This window comes from Orycteropus afer, unplaced genomic scaffold, assembly GCF_000298275.1.
Source record: "Orycteropus afer afer isolate SDZICR_OR568_19922 unplaced genomic scaffold, OryAfe1.0 scaffold00155, whole genome shotgun sequence".
Classification (NCBI taxonomy): Eukaryota; Metazoa; Chordata; class Mammalia; order Tubulidentata; family Orycteropodidae; genus Orycteropus; species Orycteropus afer.
Genome location: NW_006921742.1, coordinates 3,543,538 through 3,549,652, shown reverse-complemented (window position 1 = coordinate 3,549,652; position 6,115 = coordinate 3,543,538).

Sequence of the window (6,115 nt, the reverse complement as noted above, 5' to 3'; positions counted from 1 at the left end):
CCTCAAGTAGACATACGCCCTGGAGAGAACAATCATGGGAGAAAGAAGGGACAGCTCAGGGCACAGGAGAGTATGGAGGGATGGTCACTGGGAAGAGATAACTATGGGGAGGAAGTAGGATGGGAGCTATTGCATTGTGGTAAACTGTGGTCAATGACAAGAGACAAAGTATATATGACCTGCTGTATGGAAAGTGAATTTGCTCTGTAAATCTTCATCCAAATATATATAAATAAATAAATAAAGGGAAAAAAGAACATATAGGAGAAAATCTTCATGATATTTTTAGGCAAAGAACTTCTGTTCTTTAAAAGATACTGTTCTAGGCATATGAACTGAACATTTACATTAGGTAGATACACTCCTTGGAGAGCTCAATCATAAGAGAATAGTAGGGCTGTGTATGCACAGGGAGATAGCTCAGGGGGCAGAGTACATGGGAGGGAAGGACACAGGGATGTGGTAACTATGGGGAGGAAATAGGAAGAGAGCTGTTTCATTGTAGGAAATTTCAGTCAATGTCATGAGACAAAGAGTATGTGAGCTGCTATGTGGAAAGTGAATTTGCTCTGTAAACTTTCACCTAAATCATAACAAAAATTTTAAAAAAAGATATTGTTTCATGAATATTAGAGCATACGGGGGACAAAGTTATGAAAACTTCTTAGCCATAACCAAACACCTTGAGGTCACTAGGCTTGGGGAGTTAGGACCTTAGTCTTGGAGGACATGTAGGTCTATTGGCATAACATAGTCCACAAAGACAATATTCTGCAGCCTAATTTGATGGGTGGTGACTAGAGTCTTCAAAGCTTGTGAGTGGTCATCTAAGGTGCAACTATTGGTCTCTCCCTGTCCACAGCAAAGAAGAGTGAAGAAAATCAAAGACTCATAGAAACAATTAGTCCAAAGGACTGCTGGACCACATGAACCACAGCCTCCATGACCACAAGACCAGAAGAGCTAGATGGTTTCCAGCTACCACTGCTGGTTACTCTGAAAGGGATCATAATAGGAGGTCCTAGACAGAGAGAAAGAGAGAAATGTGGAACAAAACTCAAAATCATATAAAAAAGACCAGGCTTACTGGTCTGATAGAAACTAGTGGAACCCCCAGGACTACGGCCCTTAGACATCCTTCAAGCCTGGAACTGAACTCACTCCTGTAGCTCAACTTGTAGCCAAACAACAGACAGGCCTACAATGTCAATAAAAACACTACGGAGGTATGCACTCCTTAGAATAATCAATCATACAAGATCAAAATGGCAGCATTTGGCCAGGGACAAAGATCAGGAAACAGGAAGGGATAGGAAAGAAAAATGAAATAGGAAACACAGGGAGGAAGTGGGGAGAGTGTTATTGCATTGTGGGTACTGCATGCAATCAATGTCACCAAACAAAATATGTATGAATTGTTCAGTGAAAAACCAATTTGCTCTGTAAATTTTCACACAAATCACAATAAGAAGTTTTTTTCTAAAAAAATAATAATAATGTGAAGATAATTAGAAGACAAGTAAGTCACAGACTAGAGAAAATATTTGCAAAGCATATAACTAGTAAAGAACATGTATCAAAACAAAGAACTCTCCATGAATTCTGCAGTAAGAGAGTAAAATTAAGAAGCAAAATGAGTCCATGGAATGTTCTAGCCACATGTGCTGCTGCCCTGAGATTTAGCTAAATTGAGGCCTTCCCCACAGTTTGAGTACATGAGTCAATAAATTACCCTCTCTGTTCAAGTGGTTCAGGCAAGTTTTCTATTACTTGCAATCCAAAATGTGTCTTTGATATGAGTCATTTAGAGGAATGGAAGTATGAGGGAGAGATTGAAAGAAGGAATATGGAAATGATTTTCTTTGAGAGTAACAGCTGAGAACAAAGTTGTACAAAAAACAAACAAGCAACAACAACAAAAAACAGCTGTACCAAAAAGAATTGATCATTGTTCAGCTATTTCAGAAGAAAGACTATGATCCAGAACCAAGGATATTGAAGGAAGAAGTTCAAGCTACACTGAGGGAATTGGCAAAAAACAAGACTCCAGGAATTGGCAGAATACCCACTGAGATCTTTCAACAAATGGATCCAGTGGTAGAGGGACTTACTCATTTATGCCAAGAAATTTGGAAGACAGTTACCTGGCAAAATGACTTGAGGAAATCTCTATTTGTGCCCATTCTAATGAAAAGTGATTCAATAGAATGTGGAAATCATCAAACAATAACATTAATAACACATGCAAGTACATTTTTTTCTGAAAACAATTCAAGGTTGCAGCAGTATATTGACAGGGAACTTCTAAAAATGCAAGCTGGATTCAGAAGAGGGTGTAGAACAAGGGATATTAGTGCTGATGTCAGATGGATCTTGGCTGAAAGCAAAGTGTATCAGAAAGATGTTATGTTTTATTGACTATGCAAAAGCATTCAACTGTGCAGATCATAACAAATTATGGATAACATTGCAAAGAAGGGAATTCCAGAACGTTTAATTGTGCTCATGAGGGACCTGTACATAGACCAAGAGGCAGTTGTTCAAACAGAACAAGGAGATACTGTGTGGTTTAAAATCAGGAACGGTGTGCATCAGGGTTGTATCCTTTCACTGTACTTACTCACTCCATATGCTGACCAGATAATCCAAACAGCTGGACTACATGAAAAAGAATGCAGCATCAGGATTGGAGAAAGACTCTTTAACAATTTGCGATATGCATATGACACAACCTAGTGAGAAAACTTGAAGCACTTACTGATGAAGATCAAAGAGTACAATGTTCAGTATGGATTGTACCTCAATATAAAGAAAATGAAAATCCTCAAAACTTTACCAATAAGCAACTTCATGATAAATGAAGAAAAGATTGAAGTTGTCATAGATTTCATTTTACATGGATCCACAATCAATACCCACAGAAGTAGTAGTCAAGAAAACAAGATGTCATATTTCACTGGGCAAATCTGCTGCAAAAGACCTCTTTAAAGTGTTAAGGAGCAAAGATATCACTTTGAAAATAAAATGCCCCTAACCCGAGCCATAGTATTTACAATTGCCTTATATGCATGTGAAAGCTGAACAATGAAAAAGTAAGACGGAATAATTGATGTCCTTGAATTGTGGTGTTGGCAAAGAATACTGAAAATACCATGGAGTGCCAGAAGAACGAAGAAATCTGTCCTGGAAGAAGTACAGCCAGAATTCTCCTTGGAAGCGAGAATGGCCAGACTTCATCTCACCTACTTTGGTCATGTTGTCAGAAGGGACTGTTCCCTGGAGAAGGGTATTGTGGTAGTTAAGGTTGTGTGCTAACTTGATTGGGCCTGGTTGAGCAGCTGGGCAGCTGTGGTAGTTATTCCTCATGATGAGACTGGAAATCAACTCCATGGTGGGATCTACCATAAACAGATGAGTAGCTGCTTAAGGATATGGTCTGCTTCCCATGTATAAGCAGCAGCTTTTGGAATGGTCTCCAGGTGATGGCAAGTTTGAAGCCTGCATGTGGCTGACTCATTGTTCAGCAGCCTGCCATGCTCTGCTGAGCTTGGGACTTTGAGTGGACTTGAATCAATGGCCTACCACTTGGTTTGGTAATATCAGGACTATGCCTTTTCACTTATCAACCTTGGGTTTGTAAGCTCAGCAGTCAGCAGCTTCCTAGTGAGCCGGGAGCAAGAGGCAGAGCTGAAGCCCAAGGTTGAGTGGTTTTTTACACACAGCTCCTAGAGCTTGGAACTTTGAACTGAGGCTTCTTTCCTCCAAAACTGTAAGAGAATAAACCCCTGTTTGTTAAAGCCATCCCATTTGTGGTATATGTTCCTGTCAGAGCAGCACTAGGTAAATGAAAAGATATCATGTTTGGTAAAGTAGAGGGTCAGTGAAAAAGAGGAAAATGCTCAACGAGATGGAATGATGTGGTGGCTGCAATGATGGGCTCAAGCTTAACAAGGACTGTGAGGATGGTGCAGGCTTTGTTTTGTTCTGTTGTACACAGGGTTACTATGAGTTGGAGCCTACTGGATAGCACCTAACAACAACAACAGTACAGAAACAAAAGAACAAGGAACTGGTGATGTAACTTCATCATACACTTATCTATGAGTTCATTTTTACTGAATGTTTATCAAAATTCATCAAGCACATATATTTCAACCTAAGAAATCTACTGCTAGATATCTAGCCTAGAGAAATACTGGCATCAGTACAAAGAGAAATGTGTAAGTATATTCAACACAACTTCATTGTAATAATAAACAATTATAAACAAATGAGTTGTCCATCAAAAGAATAGTTAAATAATCCATTGTAGGTAAATATCACAGAATATCTGGAAGCAGTTAAAAAGAATGAGATGCATCTATTTGTACTGGCATAGAAAGAGCTCCAAGACATGCTGTGATGTGAACAAACAAATCCCATTCATTAGCATAATACTACTGAAGTTTTAAAAGTAAAGCACACAGAATAAATCTCTACATTTCTATTTGTGGACATACAACTATGTAAATGTATATGAAATAACTAGAAGATGCCTCCAACTAATAATAGAATACCCTTTAGGGAAAGGGTGGGGATTGGGAGGAATTAAAATGGTTTAGTCACTTTACCAAGGAATCCCTGTGGTGTAGTTACTAAGCACTCAGCTATGAACTGAAAGGTGAGCGGTTTGAACCCCTCATCTACTCCATGGGAGAAGGATGTTGCCGTCTGTTTGTGTAAAGTTACAGCCTACGAAACCCTATAGGACAATTATTATGAGTTAGAATCAACTTCACAGCAATGGGTTTTTCACTTTATCTGGATTGTTTGATTTTTCTACACATGAATAAATTCACTAGAACTTGTTTAAAAGAAGTGAAAGAGTATGAGTAATTTTTACTGAATATAATATTAGCTATTACGTAAAATAGGCAAGTTCCCTGCAAAACAGAAATGGTTAAAGGGACACAACTTTAGGGTCACTATATTAGGAGCCTAAGTATATAACTTCAAATAATAAAATGACCAAATAGTACTAAGAAACAGAAATTTTTAAAAAGTCAATCAGGGTAGGATATAAAGAAGATAAAATAATTTAATGTTATGAATAGAAGTATCTGACTTTGAATGGATTGTTTTTAAGAACCTTATAGGTTTGTTGTTGGAAACTCAGCGCATTTTCTCACAGAAAGAGTTTTCGATTTCTAAATCAACTCACAAAATCTGTTGTATCAGTGTTCTTTGGTAGGGAGCTTCAGAAACACTCTGGAAGTTAAGGCAAAATGTACTGAATGTTACAGAGGGGCTCACAGAATCTAAGGAGACATTAAATGTCGGCCCTGAGGAAGAACAAGAGCCAGCATCTAACCAGGTGCCACTGAGTGAGTCCACTCGTGATGACCCCACGTGTGTCACAGTGGCACTGGGCCCCATAGGGCTTTCAATGGCTGATTTTTCAGAAGTAGAAGCTCCTCTTCTGAAGCTCCTCTACATGGACTTGAACCACCAACCTTTTAGCTATCAGTTGAGCAGATTAACTACACCACATAGTTAGTCTATATGTTACAGAGGGAATCTGGATATATACTAGAATCTAGATACACATACACACACACACACAGAGAGAGATTTATTTTAAGGAACTGACTGACACGATTGTGAGAGCTGGCAAATCTGAAATCTATACAGCATTTTAGCAGTCTGGAAACTCAGGCAGGATTTTTAAGTTATAATCTTGGGGCAAAACTTCTCTAAGAAACCTGTTTTGGCTCTTAAGGCCTTCACTGATTAGATGAGGCCTATCCACATAATGGAGGATAATTGCCTTTACTTAAAGTTCACTGATTGTAAATCATGAATACAAAATATCTTCATAGCAACATCTAGGCAGTGGTGACCAAACTAGGCACCATAGCCTAGCAATTGACATATAAAATTAACAATCATGGATAGCTTTCCTAGAACTCAGAATCTTGAATCAAGGACAGAATAAAAGAAAAGCTTTGGTAAATCCTATTGTTGTTGTTATGTGCCATCGAGTTGGACCCGACTCATAACGACCCCTCCTTGGGTTTCTGAGGCAGTATCACTATGGAAGTACATTGCCCAACCTTCCTTCTGAGGAGTGGCTGGT